Source organism: Alligator sinensis, unplaced genomic scaffold, assembly GCF_000455745.1.
Source record: "Alligator sinensis unplaced genomic scaffold, ASM45574v1 scaffold953_1, whole genome shotgun sequence".
Classification (NCBI taxonomy): Eukaryota; Metazoa; Chordata; order Crocodylia; family Alligatoridae; genus Alligator; species Alligator sinensis.
In genome coordinates, this window is record NW_005842365.1 from 945,275 (window position 1) to 969,872 (window position 24,598).

Consider the following 24,598-nt stretch of genomic DNA (forward strand, 5'->3'; position numbering starts at 1 on the left):
CCTGTAACCTGTCTAGGTCCAATTGCAGCCTATTCCTCCCTTCTAGCGTGCCCACATCCCAGCACATCTTAGTGTCATCAGCAAATTTGAATAGGGTGCTTTTTACCCCCTCGTCCAAGTCACTGATGAAGATATTGAACAGCATGGGTCTGAGGACCGAGCCCTGGGGGACTTCACTGCCCACATACCTCCAGGTCAAAAATGACCCATCCACCACCACTCCCTGGGTCCAGTCCTCCAGCCAGTTAGCGACCCATTTGACTGTGTAGGTGTCAACGCCACAGTCCCCAATTTTTTTTAATGGGAATGGGGTGAGAGACAGTATCAAAGGCCTTCCAGAAGTCCAGAAAGACTACATCCACTGCTATCCCTGCGTCTGTGCCTTGGCCTTTCTGACCGCCCCCCTATAGTCCCGAGCAACAGAGGTAAAGTCCTCTCTGGTGATGGCCCCTCCCTTCCAATGGGTGTACACCTCCCTTTTAGCTTGAAGACATGTCTGGATGCTTTTGGTGAGCCATGGGGGCCTTTGCACCCTCTTGCCCCCTTTGATCCATGTAGGGATTACCTCTCTTTGGGCTTTGAAGATTGTCTCCTTAAGGAACGACCACTCTTCTTGGACACCCAACTCCCCCACCTCCGGGACCTCAGTGTCTCCCCCATTAATCTTCTTACCTCATTGAAATCCACCCTCCTGAAGTCCAGGGCTGTTGCCTTGCTGCAGGCCTTCACCACCTTGCACTGGATGGTGAATTCCAGCAGGCAATGATCACTGTCACCCAGGTGGTTGAATTCCCGCATTCCCCCTTCCAGGTCATCACCCATGGCCAAGACCAGATCCAACAAGGCATCTCCCCTGGTGGGGCTGTGCACCTCCTGGTTTAGATGGAGGTCCTGTATATCAGCTAGGAACCTACATGAGCAGTCAGACCTGGCTGACTGCTCCTCCCAGCAGATGTCTGGAAAGTTTAGGTCGTCCATGATGACCACATCATTTGACATAACTGCCTCCGTGAGCTGACTTAAGAATTCCTGGTCTAGCTCTTTTCCTTGGTTGGGTGGTCTGTAGTAGACCCCCACCATTAAGTCCCTTTCTCCCTGACCTCCTCGTAGTCTAACCCGGAGCACTTCGGTCTGCCCCCACTCTGACCCAGTGCTACTCATTGAGGATGTGTATTGCTCCTTGACATAGAGCACCACACCTCCACCTTTCCTCCCTGTCCTATCTCTTCTGTACAGCCTATAGCCCTTGATGTTTGCCACCCAGTCATGCGTTGGGTCCCACCACGTTTCGGTGAGCCCCACTATACCTGGGTTGGTGTTAGCTAGCAGGAGGGCAAGTTCCTCCTGCTTGTTCCCCATACTGTGAGCATTAGTGTAGAGGCATTTGAGGCTTCCTGAAGATGCATGCACTGCCCCCCCCCCCCATCCCAGTTCTACCTAGGCCCCTGTTACTTACCTGGGTATTTGTTCCGCTCGTCATCAGTCTAGGGTGGGCTGCTCTTGCGGGTGCCGCTTGGTTTGGTGTTCCAAGGCTTCCTCCACCCTTGTCTTCCCTTTCCACCAATGAGCCTAGTTTAAAGCCCACCGGAGGAGATCAGCCAACCTTGAAGAGAACACATGCTTACCTTTGGGGGAAAGGTGAAGCCCATCCCATCTGAGCATGTCTCATCCTGATGTGTGGGTCATTGTCTAAGAAGCTGAAGCCTGCCTCGAGACACCATTTCCGAAGCCTCAAGTTGACCTCTCTGATGCAGGTCTCATGTTGTCTTCCATGTCTGCTCACTGGTAGGACAGAAGAGAATACCACCTCTGCCCCTATCTCCTTCAGCATGCCTCCCAGAGCATGGTAGTCCATCATCAGGTGATCGGGGCTTCTCCTGGCTGCATCATTAGTGCCCACATGGATTAGGACCATGGGGTAGTAATAAGTGGGGTGGATAATGGCTGGAATCATCCCCATCACATCCTGGATCTTTGCTCCAGGCAGACACTAGACCTCGCATGTTGATGGGTCCTGGCGACAGATGGGACCCTCTGTACCTCTCAGGATGGAGTCACCTAAGACAATCACTCGACGTTTCTTCCTCTGGGTCTGTTTAGCTCCATCAACCTGTTTGGAGTGTGGAGAGTGTGGAGTGGCCTCCTCTCTGGAGGTTTCTTCTTCTCCTTCCTTCTCCTGCAGTGTCACCATGGCCTTGTACCTGTTCTCCAACCAGACTGGGGGAACTGGTACTGCTCTGCTGCGAGCAGCCCTGGCTCTGGAGGGGACCGTCTGCCACTCTGTTGTGGACAGCACCTCCCGGGGTGCTTCTCCCTTGGATGCATGGCCCTGCAGGGAGAAATTGATGGATCCCCAGATGGCAGCCATGAACAAGACAGTGAGCCCACACAATGAGTGCACTGGCAGGCAGACAATGTTGCATGAGGATGTGTCTCACTACTACATACATGTGGAGAAAATTGCTGAAAGGTCACAACTGGCCCTCTGCAACTGGGCTCGAATCCCCCTGGGCACCTGCTCTTCTTGACAGAGCCTGTTGTTCTGGCTGTCTGGAGACACATGGGAGACACAGGACTATGGCAAAAGCCATTATTACAGCAACTGACAGTAAAATATCATTGCTTGTAAAGCTATTGGGGGACATTCCTGCCTCTGAGTTTCCATCAGCTGTGATGGAAACACAGATGCTGCTGGATGCAGAAGTGGGAATCTTACATAGCACCCCATGGCAAGATAGAACTTTATAATAACCCTATACCTGTGGCCATCCTTGGAGTGCACCCGCAAGAGCACAGTACCTCTGTTTATCTTTCCTATTATTGTGCCTTTTGTACAAAAAGAAAAAAAAAAAAACTTGAACTACTACAGTACTGATCAATGTTAGGTGCTTACAGCAAACAAGCTTGTTCAGTCAGTTCCAGGGATTAATCCAGGCAGGCATGTGCTCAGTATTTTGATGGGACACATTCCCACTACCCTTTAGGTATTGACATGAGAAAGAGCCATCCAAGGAGTCTTTCAGAGAACAAATGTGACTACTTCTGTACTGAGACCCTTCGGGTTGTCTTTTTTAAGAGCACCCAAGTGCTTCCGATTCTTCTGAAGTCCTGACACAGCAAGGTTCTTTAGAACCAAAGAAACAGCCTGAAAAACAGAACTGGTGTCTGTTTCCTGTCATATGTGCAATGGCCTGAGAAGAGACAATTGATGACTTAGAAACTGGTCTGGAAGAAATACAGCCCAGGGGGGCATATTTCATAGATTTCATAGACATTAGGGCTGGAAGGGACCTCGGAAGATCATCGAGTCCAGCCCCCTGCCCAAAGGGCAGGAAGTCAGCTGGGGTCATAGGATCCCAGCAAGATAAGCATCCAGTTTGCTCTTGAAGGTGTTCAATGTAGGCGCTTGAACCACCTCCGGTGGCAGGCTGTTCCAGACCTTGGGGGCTCGGACAGTGAAGAAATTCTTCCTTATGTCCAGTCTGAAACGGTCTTGTAGTAGTTTATGACCATTCGACCTAGTCATCATCCCTTGGGGCACTATTAACCACAGCCAAAACAGATTCCTGTGAATGTCAGGTCTGGGGATGAGCCTTGCCTGCCTGCCAGGAGCCTCTGTCAGTCTGCTGCAAATGATACAGCAGTCAGTCAGTCAGTCAGTCCAAAAACACACACAGGCCGACACTATGCAGAGCCATTCAACAATGCCCTGTGGGGTCAAATGACACATCAGTGCTTCTTTAGTCAGTGCCTCCAGCCAGAGCTGACCAAGGTCCAGAATTTGTCTCTACTCCTCTCTCTTATGCTGTTGCTGGCACATAAGCTCCCTTTCTGAGCTTTCAAAACAAACATTGATGGGGTCCCCTATAGCAAATTAGAAGATACCTATATATGGGACAGCCCTAAGAAAGGAACCATTCCAGACTGTAACTGGGGCACTGGGGAGACTTTGAGGGAGAACTTTTAGAGGACATGACTGATGCAATGGGTGACCTACATGGCTCTCTTAATGGGTGTGGATAGTGCCATGCCTCTCCCATAGAATGAGATCTTCAGTAGTGTCACATTGCCATACCTCCTTCCACATAATCAGCTCTTCAGTGATATTACTTTGCCACATCCATCCTATGGGTCTTGAAATTCTCTAAGTCAATGCTAAGTACAATGACATCAAAAGAGTAAAGATGCCAGTTCTCTCTGGCTCTAAATGCCTCCATGGAAGGTAAGGGTAAGTGGCCCCATCTATCTGTGACCTTTTTTTTTTCAATTACCCATAATCCCTAACATTAGGAGAAGGCACCAACAGTTATGTATTGAATGTAGAGGCTGAACAGTATTATGTGCACAGTATTGTGTGCACAGCTTGATGCTCTGCACCTTATTCATTTATACTCGTGCTTGAAAATTGTTCATTCAAATACAAAATTAAGCCCTATGGAATAAAATTTTCCCTTAATAGCTTCCTGCAGGGCTGGAGATGTTAACACTTTGTCCTTGGAGCCATTTAATACAATGTTTTTGTTCCCTAGGGAGGACATTTCCATAACTGTGGATTTTGCTATATTCACTGGCTTCTGTTTCCCAGGAATGGGAGCAGGACTAAACAGAAAGTGAGTATGTATGTAAATAATACAATAAAGTGGAAACCAGTTTAGGAGCACAGAGGTGACATAATCCATTCATTTGTCTCTGTGTCCCAACAGCAGACCAGGCAACTTTGTGAGTGACTAAGGCCTTTGGCTGCTTTGGATTGCACCAGGCAAACGCTCACTTGGAAATGCAGGTGCTACAAACATGGAGGAGGTTAAACTCCAGCATCCACTGACTTCACAGTAACTCAGAAAGGAGCCTTTAGATTGCCACACCCATCCTACAGAATTCAGTGATACTGAGTTGCCATGCTGGGAAGGATCCTTTAGAAGATGAAAGGCTCCAATATCCCGGGTATAATAAATAGATCAGCTATTTCACTGAACTCAGGTTATGTCAGAGCTGAAAAAAACTTCAGCAGGTTGTCCCCATCCTCCCTGACAGTGTGGAATACCTTTATCACTTGTGCTCTAACAGAGCTGCCAGTGTCTAATGGGCATGTAATATGATGAACTCCTCCATTAGGGATGCTCAGCCTAGGCACGTGGCATACCTATTGGAATATGTCCCTCTTTTTGTCTGGCACTCATCTGTAGTCCTTGTCTTCTCATCTGAGTTAGGTGATAATCTTCTATTCCGAGTCATTGAGGGCCTCTTTATTTTTGGCCAGGTTCATGGGCAGCAGAATCTTGTCCAAAGTCTTATTTTTTTACTGTCAGCTTAATCAAGGAGGGTGAGGTGCCTCTCCTTGAGGTCCAGGAGCCTGTCCCAGAATGCCTTATCAAGCCAGTCCCTCTTCTGTCCCTCTCCAGCTCACATGCAACCCTCATGCCCGCATGCTGCCACTCATGTTTGATGTCCTCAGTGGGCCAAACCCACAAGCCTGACAGTTGCTCTTCTGCCACAGTAACCAGTCATTCCAGTAGCCAGGTCCATTCCTGGGTCTGCTGCTGCCAGAGCCAGCACATATGGAGGGCCCTGGCCAAGACTGGTGTTGACCCTGACGGTGCATCCAGCACACCCACGCAGCCTGTTCCTGGCCCTAGTCCTGGCCCCACCAAGGCAGCCCCCCAGTGGGGGAACCACAGATTTGCACAAGCAGCTGCAGGGTGACCCAAAGCTGTGGGGCTGGGACACTCCACTGCCGGCCCTTCCAACTCAAGCAGCAGGGCTCTCTTTCTGGTCCTCACCAGCAGGCATGGGATGAAGTGCCAACTACCCAAGTGGGAGAACCTGAACTTTGAGAACTGGGTGCAAGACCTGGCTTGGGTGGTGGGGGCCCTCAAGATTGTGGCAGCCTCCCATTTTCATGGCAAGGGGTTTTTTCCTTCCTTGCCTTGGGGGCTGCAGCACAAAAGGCGGTGAAGAGGGGGCTCATGGTGGAAGGTGAGTACATCCCTCTCAAGCCCCTAGAAGAGCTGGGGACCCCAATATATCCCCAACTGGGCCCTGCTCCCCCAGCTCGAAACCCTGGGGAGGGCTGTCTCCCTGGTAGTGGCCCTCTTGCTGGGGTGTCAAGAGCCTGGCCTTGAGACTGTGGGTGCTGAGGCTGAGCCCACAGTAGGTCTGGCAGTGAAGCCCGCTCCCTTCAACTATCTGGGGGAGACAGGGGCCCTGGGGCTCACCCTGGTGAGTCCTGAGAGGGGAGGTCTTCTCTCCCAGGACCCTGAGGCAGGCACCAATGCCACCCCAGTGTCTGAAGAGTTTCCTCGCTCTCCCAGAAAAACCTTGCTACCAGCTTGCCCTATGGTTTCACATCAGAGAGGGTTGAGGTGGGGTCCCCTGGATGATAGGCCAATCTTGTTGGGGACCCCATGCAGACCCCCTGACAGTGGCTGATGGGTGGCAAGTGGGCTCACTCCCACTCCTGTGTTCCATGTAATCCCCTGGAGCGTAGACTCACTAATCTACCTGTGGGTCTACCTGTCCCCCCATGAACCCCTCCCCACTGGAGAAATGGAGTACCAGCTAGAGGCAAGGGTGGTGGAGCAGCTCTGGGCATGGGCAGGACTGCTGTGGTGTCTCTCCCTGTGCAGGAGATTGCTGGTGTTGAACCAGCTGGTCCTGTCTGTACTCTGGCACCACTTGCACACCCTGCCAGTGCCCCCTGAGGTCCTCACTGGGCTCTGGAGATGGGTGCTGGAGCTTTTCTGGCCAGGACAGCACTGGGTCACTGCAGAGGTGCTGAGCCTCCCCTTGTGGGAGGGCGGCAGGTACATCCTGCATGGTTTGCCTGTGCAGCCAGGTCCTGATGTTCCACTTTCAGGCCCTGCAATAACTGTTATATGGTGTCAGTGGCTGTGAGGGCTTCCAAAGTTCTATCAGGACCTCCTCCGGGCCTGGAGGCTGGTCTCCACCTCCAGGTTCCCCTGCAACATTCAGGGCACTGACCTGCTCATTGACGAACTCCCAGCTGAAGGTACCGGTGGCAGAGGCACCCTGGTTGTGACAGAGTTTGATCCTGGGTGGTGTCACCCATATTGCAGACCTCCTAGATTATGATAGGCTGTGCTGGCCCAGCAAATGGTTCTACCCATGACATGTGCATTCTGCCACCTAGTCCAAGAAGTGAAATCTGCTTTACCTCCAAATGCCTTTGCCTTTGTTGACCAGGTCTTGCATGATGGTGATCCCCATCCCCCACTGTGTCCTCCAGGCAACTGGAGTTTGTTGTGGGGCTAGCACCTTATCCAGCCTCACGGTGCTCCCTACTCCACCACCTGAGCCAGCTGGAGGACACCAGACCGGTCCATTTTTCCACCGTCCATCACCACCACCTCTACATGCTTGTGCACTGCATGATTCACCATGCTGTCCTCGCATCCTGCTCAGACACCAAGTGGAGGGACCTACTCGGCGAGGGTGTGGCTGGGGCATAGCAGTGGATGAGACTGTCTTCCACCTTCATCCCACAAGCCACTGGGGACCTCAGCTGGTGGCTTCTCCATGGAGCCATCACCACGGATGTGTATGTGGAGAGCTTTACAGTCACACCGGTCTCCTTCCCCCTCTGTGGGCAGAGGGAGAACCTGGTACACATGATGCTTGAGTGTGCCATGCTGCAGCCCCTCCACCTCCACCTCCAGAACCTCCTCCTGAGATTCTAGATGAACTTCACCTGCCACCTTTTTTTAAATTTTGGGGCACCCTATCCATGTCCCCACCAAGTCCTGGGACCTCCTTGTCAAGCTCTTCCTGGCCCTGTACACAACCAGGAAAGAGGCTCTGACCAGGAAAGTACCTGGGGAATGTGGGGCCACATTCCTCTCACTGGTCTGTGCACATTTCTAGGCAGAGCATCAATGGACAGTGTCCACCAGCTCCTCAGATGCCTTTGGGGACCAGTGGGTGCAGCCCAGAGGGCTCTGCTTAGTGTCCCCCTCAGGAGCACTCATTTTCATGTCTTGACCCTTTAACCCACATGACAATCCCATCCTTTTTTTGCCTTTGTTTTCCCAAGAAATATTGTATTATTTACCCATTGGCCCCATAAGGGGCTATTAGTTAGCTAGGTGGGCCTTAGGGCCCATGATACTTGAATAATACAAATAGATAGTAGCTTCTAGGGAGAGAGTTGACCACGCCGCTTCTTGACTCTGGCTGCTGCTCCTACTGCTTGATAGGTTGACATAGAAGGCTGCTGCCACTGCTGCTACTGCTGCTCCTGCTCCCTCCTGTACTGCCACTACCCACCCCCCCACCCCCCAGGAGGAGGAGGGATTCCCTGACACCCTGCCTTGCACCACCCTGCACCACAGCTGTACTGGACTCAGCAGTCTCCCTTGTCTGTTTTGCCCTTGTGTGGTAAGTCCTGTGATCCACTCCCCCTGCCCTGGTCTTCGTTGTGAGGCTGAGTAAGCCAGCTCGAGTCTCCCCAGCTCACTCTTGTGTGTGTGTCCCCCTCCCCAAACTTCCCCAGGCATAGCCCACCCAGTTTCCTGTGGGGCTGTAGCTCAGTGAGCTTCAGCCCCCTACCCCCCTCCCTCCCCCCACAGCCCCAGCCTGCCCCTATTGAATTCACCAGCCCTGCTGTGATTTTTGTTTTTTTCTTTTTTGGTTTCCATCTCCCTTATGTGAAGCAATGGCAGAGAAGAAGCATTCGGCGGGGGGGGGCAGATTCCCCCACAGAACTTCCTGTAGAATCTGCTGTGGGGGCAGATTCCAATCAGGCCCCTGAGGGGGCGTATGCCCCTAAAACCCCCACCCTGGGGATAGAATCCAACTGAGCCTCTCTTGGGTAGACAAACCTGTAACCCCTGCTGTGGGGAAAAGTGAGATTCTAACAGGGAGCCAGTGGGGCCAGGGAGTCTCCCCTGGCCAGGCCCCTCCCAGAGGATCAGGGACCTAGGGCAAGGACAGTGGGAAGGGCTTCTCTTCAGCCTCCTCCACAGCTGGGGGTGGGTAGGGCAAGGGTCCCACTCCCAAGCCTAGATTACTGGTGCTTGAGGAGATCAGGTGCACTACACCAGCCAGCACACCCACTCAATCTGTCCCTGGCCCTAGCCCTGGCCACACCAAGGTGCCCCCCAGTGGGGGAACTGTAGCTATGCACAGGTGGCTGTGAGGTGACCTGCAGCTGTGGGTCCTGGACCCTCCACGACTGGCCCTTCCAGCTTGGGTGGTGGGCCCCCCCTTCCAGCACTCACCTGCAGGCAAGGGGTAAAGTGCCAACTACTTGAGCGGGAGAACCTTCACTTTGAGATTTGGGTGCAGGCCCTGGCTGAGGTTGTAGGGGCCCCCAAGGTTATGGTAGCCTCCTGCTTTCATGACAAGGGTTTGTTTTTTTTTCCTTGCCTTGAAGGCCACTGCACAAAAGGCGGTGGAGAGGGGATCCTTGAAGAAAAGCCACAAATTATAGAAACTAATCAGGTTTCTAATTTGAGGTGCCTAGTAGGGATGTGGGAGGCTTCAGACACAGCTTCAGATCTGGAGAAGCTTCAGATGCTTTGAGGTCCAAAGCAGCACATCTGGGTTGGAGTGTGGCCTTGTTAGGCTTCCTGAAGTGGTTTGGAGCTTCCAAAGAGCTTCAGAGCCACCTCGGAGATCTGGCCATAGGGTATAATGGGGAAACAATCAAATATCTATAACTTTGTTGTTTTTAGTCCAATTTGGATGAAATGTTCAGAGATGGTAGACACTACTGAGGGTATGAAACTTGCCAAGTTTCAAGATGATCAGTGCAGAGGAGTTGGGGCAACTGTACCCCAAATTATTGAAAGCAAAACTCATGCAAAATCATGCAAAACTTCAGGGGGGGTAGCTCTTGCTGAGGACACAAACCCTGCCAAGTTTCAAGAAGTGCTGGGGTTTGGGAAGAACTGCCCTGCAAGCTGCAGACAAGCAAAACTTGTGCCATGGGTGCTTGTGGGACTGACCGTGTCTGGCTTGGGACGGGGAGGGAAGACACTACTGCAGGCCTGGCTGCTAAGCTACTGTGTTACCAGTTACCAATCAATCAATCATGATTCACTCAGGGACCAGCTCAATACACAGGACCTAGCTACTACATAACGACCTAACCAGCATCAATTAGCACCTACAAAACCAGGCTAAGGAGAGGAAAGAATCAATACAGACAATCAACTGCCCCAAATCAGATACAGTCTTGGCGCAGTTTTGCCTGCCAGCAGCTAGAGGCACAGGGCCCTAGAAACCCCCTGCACTGATCTCCTTGACAGCTGGCAGCTGTCACAGCAGGGACCACCATCCCTGCAGCTGTCACCCCGCTGAGCCGTAACACACTCAGTGTCACTCATGGCATGTGTTTTTCTTGTCCACAGCTTGAGGTACAGCTCCCCGCAAACCCCTGCACCTATCTCATTGAAACTTGGCAGGCTTTGTGGCCTCTATAAGAGCTACCAGCCCTGCAGCTTTGACCCCTCTATGGTGTAACACACAGCCGTGACATGAGTTTGGCTTTCAAGAATTTGGGGTACAGTTCCCCCCAAACCCCTGCACTGATCTTCTTGAATCTTGGCAGGTTTCATGCTCTCAGCAGAGGCTACCATTACTGTATGTGTCATCTAAATTGGGCAAAAAACAACAAAGTTATAGATATTTCATTGATTCCCCCATTATACCCTATGGCCAGATCTCTGCTTCGTCCGGATCAAGGCGGAAACCTGGTCCGGAGCTCCAGATTGGATCACAGCCATCCAAAGTGGCCAGATTTGAAGCCAGATCGGATCACTGCTGACTCACACAGGCCTAGTGTCTAGTCTAATCTAATGTAATCTAATCTAATCTAATAATGATTTTACCTTGATTTAGGCAGTAAATAAACTAAGGCCCAAATCCCATTAAATTCTCTAAGGCCTTTAACTTGGGTCCATTTGTAGTATTACAAGTGCCTCAGCACTTTGTAGTGCCAAAACATCAGATTCCTGTAGGGATTTATATACCCTCAGCTCCTTGGCTGAGGAACCACAAAAACACTGCAAAGCTGTGCTTTCCAGCCAGAGGACAATAGGGATACCTTTTGCTTCTTTACCCAAAGGGAACCTGCTAATCTACACATGCTAAGAGTAGGCTAATCTACACATGCTATTAATACAACGCAAATAAACTCTTGCATAGTTCATGCAGGAGTTTATTGAATTCAGGGTTTACCCATGTTCCCAGGACTTCAGCACATTGAGCTGAGGCAGCCCAGCCCCATCTGGCAGAGGATCCAGGGGGTTGGCCTGCTAGCCCAGAGTGACTCTGCCCTGGCTCAAAGTGATGCAGAGGCAGGCAGCTCCCACACTGTAGCACCCTTGTGCCCCAGTCAGTCCTGGTCACTGTCTGCACATGTGTTGCAGTGGAGTAAATAACTTTGTGGCAGGATGCTACTTGTGTCAGGTAGTACTATTCTATAGCAGAGTTAATTAGTTTACTCTAGCACCTGAGAGGCACCTCATTAGCACCTCAGGCATAGATAGGGTGGCCATTGCAGAGGACAGTCCGGTTGTCCTCTGTCCTCTATTGATGTGAAGCCAGACACCTTTATGTCCTCGATTTTTGTCTTGAAGAGAAGGCATAAAGTCATCTGGTTTTGTATCAGTAGAGGACAGAGGACAGAGTAGCAGAAAATCAGACTTTCCTCTATGATGGCCACCCTAGGCATAGATGGTGATACTTTACTGTGGAGCTAATTAGCCAACTCCACAGTAAAGTACACATGTAGATGCCCCCAGAGAGCCCAATCACTGAAAACCTGCTCTCCTCCCTGGTAGAGAAGGGGGACTGGGCTGTCTGTCAGCCTCTCAAGGAAAGTAGCACACTGCTGCTCCAGCTGCCTGAAACCTTGCTGTCCTCTCCAAAAGCACAGAGAGGAGAACAATAGCTTCCCCAGTGCTCTGTCAGGAACAGTAGCAGTTTTTGCTGCTGCTGCTGCTGCTGCTGCTGCTAGGGCTTCAGATGTCTCCAGGGCCCTGTCAACAACAGCATGCTTCTCTGCTACTGCCATTGCCACTGTAGGGGCTTCAGATATTCTGATTGCCCCTGCAGGAGCAGCACTGATCTTCACTTCTGTGATGGTGGAGCCCCAACAGGAGACCCTTCAGAACTGCTGCTTCTCCAAGACAGCAGTATCTCTGTGACAGTGTGCTGTAGTGATCAACATTACAGCCCCAGGTCTTTTGGTTGGGCTGCAGTTTTTCTCCAGGTGGATTGACAGGGAACCAATTGCTCTTCCTTCCTCTCCTCTCTGTAACAAACCCAACAGAGGTCCTGGCATAAGTGCCTCCATGTTGTATACATCATTGTTAAGAGTGGAACCCTAGTTAACAATATCTGAGGGCATCCTAGTTAGGGCAGTCTTTAAGCATTGTTAATAAATTCTTCTAGAGAGAGGCTCTTTATGATCAACTCTTCCATTAACATATACCCAATCAGGTTGTACCTAGATGTATGTTATTAATTGTACACATGTGATTAAAACCCTAGGGACCTAGGGGAAGTAAGGAATCACAAGCCTGAGCTGTTGGAAGGACTGGACAAGAGATGAGTTTCTGGCCTATGCCCATCCTTCTAGGCATGAGTATGCTTTTTCCATTTCCATTGCCTGATATGAATGCTAGTTAAATTTATGCTTAGATTTCCAATAAAGTGATTCCCTTGAGAAGAGGTGGATGTGTTCTCTCTTTATTACAGGGCCCCAAAGTAAGCCTACTTTGTCCGAATTTGGGGATAGAGGGCTTCCCTTCACACTCCCCCACCTCTGGCCAATGAAGTACTAACTACAGAAAAGTTCCTACCCTAGAAGTGGGTTGCCTCTGTGGCAGCCTATAGCTGCAAGCTCTAAAAGCCTCCAGTCATTTTGTGCCCTGGGAAACATTGCATAGGAGCCTGGTGGAGCCTGTTTGCTTCCCAGGAGCACTGCAGGCCCTGTGTGACCCTCTGGACAGGATACAGGCTACCTCTGCCTGTTCTGTCACCTATCCAGAGCTGGTTCTTGGCCACAGGTGGCTGTTGAAAAGGGCTGCAGCCTGCTACTTCCCCTGCCCAACCCTGATATCTCCTCAGGGCTGTTTGTTGGCTGTATCTGGCAGCAGGGCCAACACCTGCCCCATGCTGATGCTAACCCCCAGCAGTATGTCCTGTGCTTGCAGGTGGTGTGATGCATTGACTTTGCTGTGCAGCTCCAAGTCCCATACCATGCCCCTGCACTGGGTGCTGCCGGAAGCTGTCTAGGGCCGGCAACACAGGGACAGCCACATGGGAGCCCAGAGAACTAGTGTGGGATAAGCATGTCATCCTTCTCCTCCTCCTTGATGAGGCCTGGTCCCACCCACGTGCTCACACCTCTGCCATCCACCCAGGTCCCCAACTGGATCCAGGAGGAGACAGGTGACTTTGTCACTCTCTGGAGTGATATGGAGATGCTGAGAAACTTTGACCAAGGTGGGCACTTGAACATCCACATTTATAAAGCCGCATCAGGTGAGAGTGAGGGCACTTCCAGTCAGTGTAGCAGTGCCTGCACCCAGGTCAAGGCTTTGTGGGCACAGTAGGTGGCCATGACTGACCACAATCATCACCTGCAAAACCATGCCCTTTATGCAGCAGCTGACCAACCTTTTGGCACCCCAAGAACTAGGCTGCAAACTCCTGCATGAGGAGCCGCATCAGGTGAGAGTGAGGGCACTTCCAGTCAGTGTAGCAGTGCCTGCACCCAGGTCAAGGCCTTGTGGGCACAGTAGGTGGCCATGACTGACCACAATCATCACCTGCAAAACCATGCCCTTTATGCAGCAGCTGACCAACCTTTTGGCACCCCAAGAACTAGGCTGCAAGCTCCTGCATGAGGAGATTGCTATCTATCACTGGGCAGTGGAGACTATAGATGATGGCCACTGGACCCTGGACACCCTCCTGGGCCTGCAGGTCATGTGAATGCCCTCCACTGCTCAGCCTCCATCCATGGCCCTGCAGGGCTCCTGGCAGTCACCCACTGCTCCACATCAGGCCCCTGCCTGGGCCTGGGAGGAGCCCCTGGCTGAGCCTTGCCCTGGGTCCCACACAACCCTTCTGGGCCTAGTCCCATTGCTCACTCCAGTGCCACACAACCAAGGACCTGGAGGTGCCAGGAGAGGCATCACAAGTGGATGCTGGCCCTGCACTCAGGCTGCCAGAGAAGGAGCCACCCACCCTGGAGAAGTGTGATCTGCCATCACCCCACAATAAGCCCACTGCTCATGGCAGTTGCTGCAGCCCCTGAACCTACAGGGGAATGGTCCAAGGCTGGAATGCTGGCTGCCCATCCCTGGTCTCTTCCCCCTAGCCACCCTCACCCCACAGCCCCCCACTCTGGGACTCACAAACAGAGACTGAGACTTTTGTAAATAGTTTTGACACTGAGGATAGGTTTTTTTTTTTAATTGTTGGAGGGTGGGGAGAGTTTTGGAGGGGCTTTGTTTGTTGGGGATGGAGGGGGAGTGGGCTCTGTTGTTTGAGGTGGAGGGATCTCTGTGTGTTGGGGAGGGAGGGGCAAAGGGGCTGTATGTGGTGAGAAGGGAGGATGAGAGATGAGAGTGGGTGTTGTGAGGGAAATAAGGGTTGTTTTTTTTTGTTTCAAGCATGTGCTTGGCCTAAGAGTGGAGGTAGGGATAGGCAGGGTGTGTGTGGGCAGCAGAACAGGTGAGCTAGGGGGGAGAACACTCCAAGAAGTGGTTTGCCAGAGTTTCCTGCACCTAGTTCCCTGGCCCTTGCTGGTGGGTGCACAGCTCACCTGGAGCCTCACTGGGGGAGACCCAATGCTAATGCTGCTGCTGCAGGTCATGCTCCTGCCCTCAGGCCTCCAAAGCCAGGTGTACTTCCTCTGCCCAGGCCTCCTGGAACAACTCTCTCCAGTCCTTGCAACTATTGTGCAACACACATGCCTACAGGGTAAGATTGTTCTCAGCCACTTCAAAGTGGGCTGCGAGGGACTACCAGTGGACTTTGTGGCAGCCAAAGATGCATTCAATAAGGGCATGTGTCCAGCTGAGGCACCAATTATGAAGCACCAATTAAAGTGGGCTTGGCAGGGGTCCAGGTGCCTGGTGTAAAGCCTCATCAGCCACAGGAGTAGAGGGTCTTCTTGTCTTCGACCAGCAGAGGTAGGATGATGCCGACATCCAGCTGCAGGTCCTCCACTCCCAGTGCAACGCACCCACTCTCCACAAGCACACCGAGTCCAAAGTTCCTGAATACGTGCATGTTGTGCACACTGCCCGCCCAGCCAGCATTGCCATGGGTGAAGGTCCCTTGGTGATCAAAAACTGCCTGCAGGACAACCAAATGAAACCCCCTGCAGCTATAGTAGGGCCTGTCTGCATGGGGTGGTCAGGTGACTGGAATGTGCATCCCATCCAGGGCCCCGGTACACTGGGTTAACCCGTGCATGGAACCCTATAATCAAACATGGGGGTCATAGATGCAAAGGACAGTGTCTACCCGGATGTCCTGGAGGGTGCTTCACACCTCCAGGATGGGATCCCCTGTGGTGGTCTTGCCCACCCTGAACAGGTGCCCTGCATACCTCAGGCTGGTGGGCATGGCCAGTTTGACTAGCGCCAGGGCCAGGCAGATGTCACCAGGGAGGGCTGGGTGCATGCCAGAGTCCTGGTGCTCCAGCTGATGAAGCAGGTCAGCAAAGGTGGCCTGAGTCATCCTGAAGGCATTGACCCACTGCTCATCAACCAAGTCACATTGCACCAGGCACTAATACCAGTCCCAGCTGGTGCAGTGGACCCATAGACAGTGGGGCTGAAGGGCTAGGAGGGTGATGGCCCTGGCAGTGGCCTCCTGGAGCCCCTCATAATTATGGCTGGTGGCAGCAGCTATGCAGTGGTAGGGGCCCTGGGAGGGTGTGCAGTGGTCAACCAGATGGCAACTGTGTGTGGGGCACCCAAGCAGAGAAAGATGGCCATAAGTCAGGTGATGGTGACCATGGTGGGCCAGCAGGATAACCAAGGTGTCCAGGAGGATTGGAGAATCCTTTCCCTGGATTCTAGGGATAGGAGCTTGGGCAGCCATAGCTAAGGACCACAGATGCCACATGCTGTCTGTGTCTATGCCATGCTGCTCGTCTGCGCGCTGGAACTGGCTGTGCAAAAAGCACAGAGCAGGGGTGGGTTTTAAAGATGGCTGTGAAGTACTGGCAGCTGGGCCTGGCTTCAGACATGGCTGCCAAGTTCTGGCAGCTAGGGCCTGAGGCTGGAGCTCCTCCCAGTGGCCACAGGAGCACATGGCAAGGCTTGAGGACCTAGCACTAAATTTAATACCAGATCACTGCACATGTAGACTGTGATGGCCAGAACAAGAGGGGTTAAATAAAAAAATATATGCTTTTGGAAGCATCTGGTAATTATATAAGCAGTTAAGATTAACTAATGCAAAGCTTGTAAGTTTGCAACCTGCAAGTGGAATTTGTCTGTCATAATTTAACCAAAGTGTTGAATCTAACTGTTTGCACTGATCATGGGACCACTGAGCCCCAAAAATAAGCAGAGCTACAATATTAGCTGATCTAACAGGTTTTGATACTAAAGAAGAAGCCATAACAAGATCTGACCACCTAATAAAATTAGCACATTCCAAGGAATCCAGGAATAAGAAACTAAGGGCGGAGTAATGCTAATTTCAAACCTCAAAGTAATGTGGTGTAATTTGCTTATTGGGTGAACCCGAGTTTGGGTGGTAACCTTACATGATAATTTCTAACACCTTTTGATCCCATAGGGTAACAGCTATAGGGCAAGATTGTGAGTGGCTCTGAGCTAGCAAATTAGCATAAGATAAGGTATAAAGAAGTACGTATGTCAAGTGACCAGCATGAAGGACGGGACAGAGGACCATTGTTGTACCAAGCCTGGACCCCAGACTCCTAGTGTGAGTGAGGACCAGATCCTGACCTAGGGATCTTCCCAGTGATCCTTCGGACAGTGTTGATCGGGGATGCCTGACTTTGCTGGAACAACTTGGCGTGCACCTAGCTTAAAGGGACTACCAATAAGTTGCCAACCCCATGTGGGAACTCTTTGTCATTCTGTCTATCTGTTGTTATCATTCACTATTAGCTCTTTATTACTGTAGTATCTGTTTGTTGCATTAAACTTTCTGTTAACTGTTGTATGCTAAGCTATAAGTAAATTTGCCTTTACTTCACTCCCAACTTGCCTCCTCGATCCCTAACCCAGCAGCCTCACAGCTGATACACTCATAGTGCCTAGCTGGCCTGTGACAGTAGACCCCTGCCAAAAATCACTTAATGCACATTAGCTTAATGAGCAGTAAATCTAGTTGTGACTAATTTTACATGTATGTGCACCCCAGGATGTCCAGTATGATAGGTTCCACCCCAGGATTTGGCCTATGGATTAAGTTTCAGGTCAGTTTTTACTCTGAGATCCAGTTCCCACATTTCCTCTAGATTAGAAGAACTTCAGCATGATTAGATTGAGTCACATCTAAACTTTAATCACAAGCTGCTGGCATTTGATTTGTAATCTGCAGCAGTGTTTGGTAGCCCTGTAATTCTGCACAAAATAGAGGCATTCTATCCTGTGAGAACACCTGCCCTGAGCCATTGAGTAATTAATCTGCTGTTTTGCTTCAGCTATTTCCTGCATAGAGGCAGGAAAAACTGTAGGTTTTCAAAAAGATGGTCTTACCATTCAGGTTTTTTACTAATCATGGCATGTGTGGTGGGGGGAGGGAGAAGCAGGCAGGAGAGAAACAATATTTTCATCAGGCTCTATGCTGAGTACAGTTCTTCTCTCCTTCCAGTGTCCATAGGCATTCACCACCAAGTTGAACATCTGGACTCCTCTTACAAAGTAAGTAGACAATGAGAACGGGGTCCCCAAAACCAATGCAGGAGACAGCTGCCAAAAGGAAATTAGGCTAAAATAGGCTAATGTGCATTAAAGTTGTTCCTTGAGCAGCAGCTCAGCCGGATGTTGGCTTTTCATCTGCTAGCAGCAAACTGCTGCTTCTTCTGCATTTCAGGGCCAAGCTCTTACTTCAGCCAGCTGTGAGTTGCCCTGTTGCTGCTGCTCAGGCCCCTGCAAGTAACAGAGCACCCTGTGCACCCCGTGCTCTGTTACAGCATTGCAATACAGTTGAATTCTCTATTAATGTATGCAGGGACAATATTGCCTCCCTATTCCTTTTTGGTACTCACTTCCACTGTTTCAAAGTTCATACTCCCCATTTTAGCCACAGCATTGCTTGGAAGCTTATATTTGACTAATTTCCACTATGGTCCCTAACACTTTTCAGTAGCTTGAAGGTACAGACCCTACTCTGCCAGTGTGTCTTAGAGCCCCAAACAGCTTTTTCTCCAGCTCTATTATGAAGCATGTCGTTCACCCCTTGAGCACCAAGATATGTAGATTTCTTTTTGGTGGTGGCTTGTCTTCACTTATATTTACTCTCCCACCAAACTTTGTGTCTTCTTTGAATTTGACTAGTAATGGCTTTCTATTTTATATCAGATCATTGATAAAGATACTGAATACACTACGACTTGGAAATAACACCATTGCTGGACCTCAGGACCTCAGTGCCTGGTGATTCGCATGTACCAGACTGCCTAAACCAGGATGCTGCAGAACTTCCCAGAGCCTTTGTTTGTCCCAGCAAATTTGTCATGCTAGGAGCCTCTACCCATCTCAGTCGCATGACCTGATCCTAAAGATATTCTGAAGGCACATCTCCCAGATTGGGGCTAACATAAAAGAGAGATGGGGAAAAGAATTTCTGCGGATGATTCTATATGTCCTTTTATAGCACCATAGCCACATGTTTAGTGCACTTCTATAGGAGAGGATAGACCTGTTTTCTAGTCCCTACCTTTTTCTGATTTGTATTGAGAACTGGGATTCAAGTGTCTCAACTACCTTGTTAGTGCCACAACTCCCAGGCTGTTTTTGGTTATAATGAGGTACACACATACAGAGAGAGAGAGAGAGGGAGAGAGGGAGAGAACCTCTTTTTTCTTTCTCTTTCATGAAAAAGCCTGACGTGGCTCAGGCCTCTAACTCCAGCAGAAAGTTCATCACTGAGAGTCCCAAGTGAAAAGAGGTGCCTACATTTCTTCAAGGCACCTCTAAGGTGCCCCTTAGCATTTCTTACTGGCTGGCTTAGGCCTCTCCTTACTCTGTGTTGTGGCTTCTGTGAATCCAGTTCCTAAGCGTTTAATACTCTGCATTCATTGAAAGGGGAGCCTGGGGCCTAATTCAAATTTAGGAATTCCACAGGGCACTTTGGTCCTGAAGAATTAGGCATTTAAGTGGTGAAGTCATTTTGTTGCATTAACTCCTCATGACTGGCCTTACCTCATAGATACTGTAGACTGAGTCATAACACTTTTGGGACCAGAAAATGTCCAAGAGACTGACCAAAGAATTTGCTATGTCATTTGTCCCTTTAAAACCAAGTTGTATCAACACAATGTTTACAGCCCATGTGAAGTGTTTTGGATTGCTGGGGCAGCCTTACCCTAGAAATCAACAATTAATCCCCCCTTTCTATATGTAAGAAGCACTTCTCATTCTTAATTTGCTCAACAGTGCCCTAAAAAGCTGCATTTTCCTACTAAGTGGAGTATCAGACAAAGTGGGCACGTTTATATGAGATGCTAACTGCACAGTAACCTAATAAATAATAATGTGCAGTATCGTGCCACAGCACAAACAGTGCTAATATGTTACTGCACAGTATTATCGGGCTACTGTGCAGTAGCATCACTAAAAAGACGTTCACCATTGCTACTGCACAGTAAATCCAGTAACTGTGCATTTATTTAGTTTTAATATACAACTTATATTACATTACATTTTAATATACAAATTATACAAATGATTATACAAATACTAAATTAAATGTGCAGTAACTATTGCGCATTAATGAACATGTAAACATTGCGCATTAATGAACACGTAAACGCACCCACTGGTTACTTAATAGGTGTGTATTGCCTTATCAGATACTCAACATAGAATGTCTGAGAGTTATACCAGTCAGGAGCTATAACATTTCTAAATTTGCTTCCTCAATAATGTTTTAAAGTTCAGGTTCAACTTGCATTTTCAAAGTACCTAATGTTCCATGCCTCTGCTTATTAAGTATCAAACATATGGTAAGTGCACACAAGAGGCTGAATGCATGTAGGAAGATAGTTATATGCATTTCATCCTGGGAAAAAGGCAGGGTGTTCATCATCCTAGGTGTTTCTTTGTTCTTGTAATACACCCATGCACAATGAGAGTTGCCCTGGTAAACCTGTGGTATACTAAAAATGTATACATATGACATGCATCCCTGTCATCAAAGTATACCTTTTTCTACAGTCAAATATGTTTCCCAGCAGCCCACAAAATCACAACACAAAAATTAAAAACTATAAAAATGTAAAGGAAAGACTTGGAACATACTCAGAAGTATTTCTACTATATGTTCTGACCAGAATACTGCACAAGAGGACCCAAAGGAGACCTTTTTTCTCAGCCCCCAACCACCAAGGTTCAGAATGGATTTGGAACAGCATCATTCATACTGGGAGTCATCCATACTGAGGTTCCCCTAACCCTAGAATGTATTTGTATTAATCAAGTGAAGTTAAATTTTGCACACCACTTAATGCCATGTCTCTGTCTGTTCAATGTACACCACTTCACAATTGTTGCACTTTAACATTCCAAAATGTCAAAGAATGTTCAGCTATGAACACATATTGCCATTGTTGCAAGAGAAAACGTTTTCTTGCAGGACAGAGCATGAGTATTCAGATGCCTGCCACTTGCCATAAGACAAATCTCCAAAAATGTTTGTAGAATAAGAGGTAGATTCATAGATTGTAAGGCTGGAAGAGACCTTGGAAGATCACTGGGTCCAGCCCCCTGCACCAGGCAGGAAAGACAACTGGGGTCAGGTGACCCTAGCAAGGTAACTGTCCAGTCTCCTCTTGAAGATTTCCATGGTAGGCGATTGCACCACCTCTGGAGGGAGCTTATACCATAGCCTGGACACTCTAACGATGAAGATGTGTTTCCTAATGTTGAGCCTGAAATGGTCTTCCAAGAATTTGTGGCCATTACTTATGGTTTTCCCCAAGGATGCCTTGGTCAACAGTTGTTCACCGAGACCTTGATGTATTGCCCTGAGGTAGTGATAAACTGCTACCAAATCCCCTCTCAGCCTTTTATTTTTCAGGCTGAAAAGTCCCAGGTCCCTCAGCCTTTCCTCATATGGCTTGCTGTGCAAGTCTCTGATCAAATGGATGGCCCGTCTCTAGACCCTCTCAAGCTTTACCACATCCTTGTTAAAGTGTGGTGCCCAGAACTGGATGCAGTACTCCAACTACAGTCTCACCAATAATGAGTAGAGTGGAAGAATCACTTCCTTGGTTTTGCTGGAGATGCATCACATGGGCTGTAAACATTGTGTTGATACAACTTGGTTTTAAAGGGACAAATGACATAGCAAATTCTTTGGTCAGTCTCTTGGACATTTTCTGGTCCCAAAAGTGTTATGACTCAGTCTACAGTATCTATGAGGTAAGGCCAGTCATGAGGAGTTAATGCAACAAAATGACTTCACCACTTAAATGCCTAATTCTTCAGGACCAAAGTGCCCTGTGAGAAGACTGAGAGGAGATCTGGTGGCCGTCTATAAACTCACCAGGGGGACCAGCAGAAAATAGGTGAGACACTGTTCCCCCGGGCACCATCTGGGATAACAAGGAATAATGGCCACAAATGGATTGAGAGTAGGTTCAGGCTTGATATCAGGAGACATTACTTTACGGTTAAGGCTGTCAGTCTCTGGAATGGGCTCCCAAGGGAAGTAGTGTTCTTCCCTACCTTGGGGATCTTCAAGAGGAGGATGGATAAATATCTGGCTGGGGTATTATGATCCCAGTACTCATTCCTTCCCAGGGCAGGGGCTTGGACTTGATGATCTGTTTAGGTCCCTTCCAGCCCCAGAAACAATGAAACTATGAAACCTAAAGTACTAATACTTTGTCCCACACTATTGTAATGGACATCTGAATAGTCCTTCAGGCATCCCACAATATACAACTTTATCCCCTATCCTCGCCTCTCTTGAAATATTTGCTGCCACTCTGCCACTCTGACCTTGACAAAAAGAAATCTACTGCTGAGAGGTATTGGGCTCCATCTGATGTCTTTCTCTATTAATTGCCCTGCAGAATGACTTTCCAGCCATTTTATTCTCACCGCACACTCACAATCAGCACCAGAGTCTGCAGCTACCACACCACCAACCACTGGGAACACCTGGGACTCGTACAGCACTTCCATTACCCCACAAAGTCATGCATTATCCCTCTACCATGATTCTTCAGTGCACCAAATTCAGTGTTCTGAACACATGTGGCAGCAACTGAATCAGGGATAAGGTAACATATCTCATTGCCATCTGGGGTGAGATAGAAAATAAGTGGGTGTTTCAGTCAAGCCACCAATACAAGGTGATCTATCAGTGAATCACAAAGGAAATGGCAGCCTGGGGACATGACCATAACTAGACCCAGTGATAGTCCAAGTACAAGGTATTGAAGCAGAAGTTTGTAAGGACATGTGTCAGCAACTGCATGTTGGGTGCATGCACAATTATGTGCAACCACTACAAGGAATTCTCCTGTATCTTCTCAGCCAATGATATAGTCATGTCTAAAAATGCAGTGGACACAGCATGCACTACCCAGGTGAGTGGTGAGGACTTCAACACGACCATGGTCAAAGAGATATAGCTCTCACAGGTCATACAGCAGCCTGCATAATGAGCTAGATCAGGGATTCCCAGTCCATCCTGCTGAATTATGTGGATTTCATGGCTATCCACCAAAGCCATATGGACTCTGAAATGGACCTGGGCTTAGACAATAAGGGTCTGAAGTTTCTTGCTATCCCCCAATGTTCAGCACCCCAGCCAGATGTCTCCCAGCACAGACCCAGTGCCCCAGAAGACCCAGCCCATGACAAGACAGATCCTGAGGATGGCCACGTAACACTTGGGTTAGGAGAGCCCAGGAAATGAGGAGCCAGAGCACTCTACAACCCAATGGCATGCTGTTGCACCAGTTGAACTGTGGCATCTTGTCCCTTCCTCTGCTCCCCACCTCCCCTGCAAAAGCCACATAGCCAAGTTAGCAGCTACTTCAGGGCAGACACAGCAACCTCCAGTCATCGAGCCTCTTCTCTCCACTGGGTAAAGTCTATGGCATCCCAGATCGTGCAACCTGTGATTATGCAGTGCAGGTTGCGCATTAAAATACTGTGTGTGGACAATCTACTGGCACCAACAGTTTTCTTCTTCCCAGTACTTCACCATCATCATCCACTAAACCTTCACTAAAAGACTTGTGGTAAGAGTTTTCTAGGTGGTGCCAGCAGGCCTGAGAAATGAGAAGGCGGTAGCCAACAATCTCTGTACGAGCAGCCTAGGTGTGGCAGTCACATGACTCTTACTTGGTAACAGGAACATGAGGTCCTACTGAGGTGACCATATGGCCCTATTTAGGGAGGCCCCACCTGCCCAACCTGAGGAGGCCCCTACAAACGTTGGGATAAAAAGGCTCGGCTCTCACTGACTCCCGACTGGTTTCCCATGATCAGTAGGATCTCCTTCTTAAGTGGGAGAATAAATCACAAAAATGAATAGAGACTGACAACTGGATACTGGCGCATTTGTATACTACTTGACTCAAAGCTAAAATTGAGCTCCCAGAAGAACTGCATTAGTAGCAAAAGAGCTATACAGGTATCAGATAGATATCACTGTCTTATCCAAGACTTGACTACATGACAGAAGTGTGCTTAAGAGAAAAATAATACATTTTCTACTGGTCAGGCTACAAGGCAGACCAAAACCTACATGGGGGTAGGACTTGCAATAGCAAACTCCATCGCTAATATACTACCACATTAACCTGTGTCAATTGTTGAACACCTAATGACATTGTGGATGCCACTATCCCACAACAATTTTCTGGTAATAATAAGTGCCTACCCCCAACACTATTTTTCCCTGAAGAGATGAAGCCTCAGTTCTACAGCCAGCTCAGTGACACTCTAAGAAACATACCCAACAATGATAAAATCCTATTACTTAGTGACTTCCATTCATGCATTGGAGATTAGGGCCGTACAAAATGTCACCACTAGTTTTGTTTCAAGGCTGTTTTGACCTGTTTTGAGGTCAAAACATCAAAATCAAAACAACCTTGAAACAAAACAAGGCAAGTCGAAATGTTTCACTGTTTTGATGCTGTTTCGATGTTTCACCTATAGGCTATAATGGGGAAGGTTGAAACAGACTATAACCTTGTCATTTCTGGCCAGATTTGGGTGCAGCATGCATGACTGGTAGCTCCTTCTGAGGGCATGTTGCATGCCAAGTTTCAGGAAGATAGATGCAAGGGATTCAGAGAAACTGCACCCCAAAATCTTGGGAGCCAAACTTGTGTCACATGTATGTGTTAAGCCACAGCAGAGTCAAAACTACAAGATTGCTA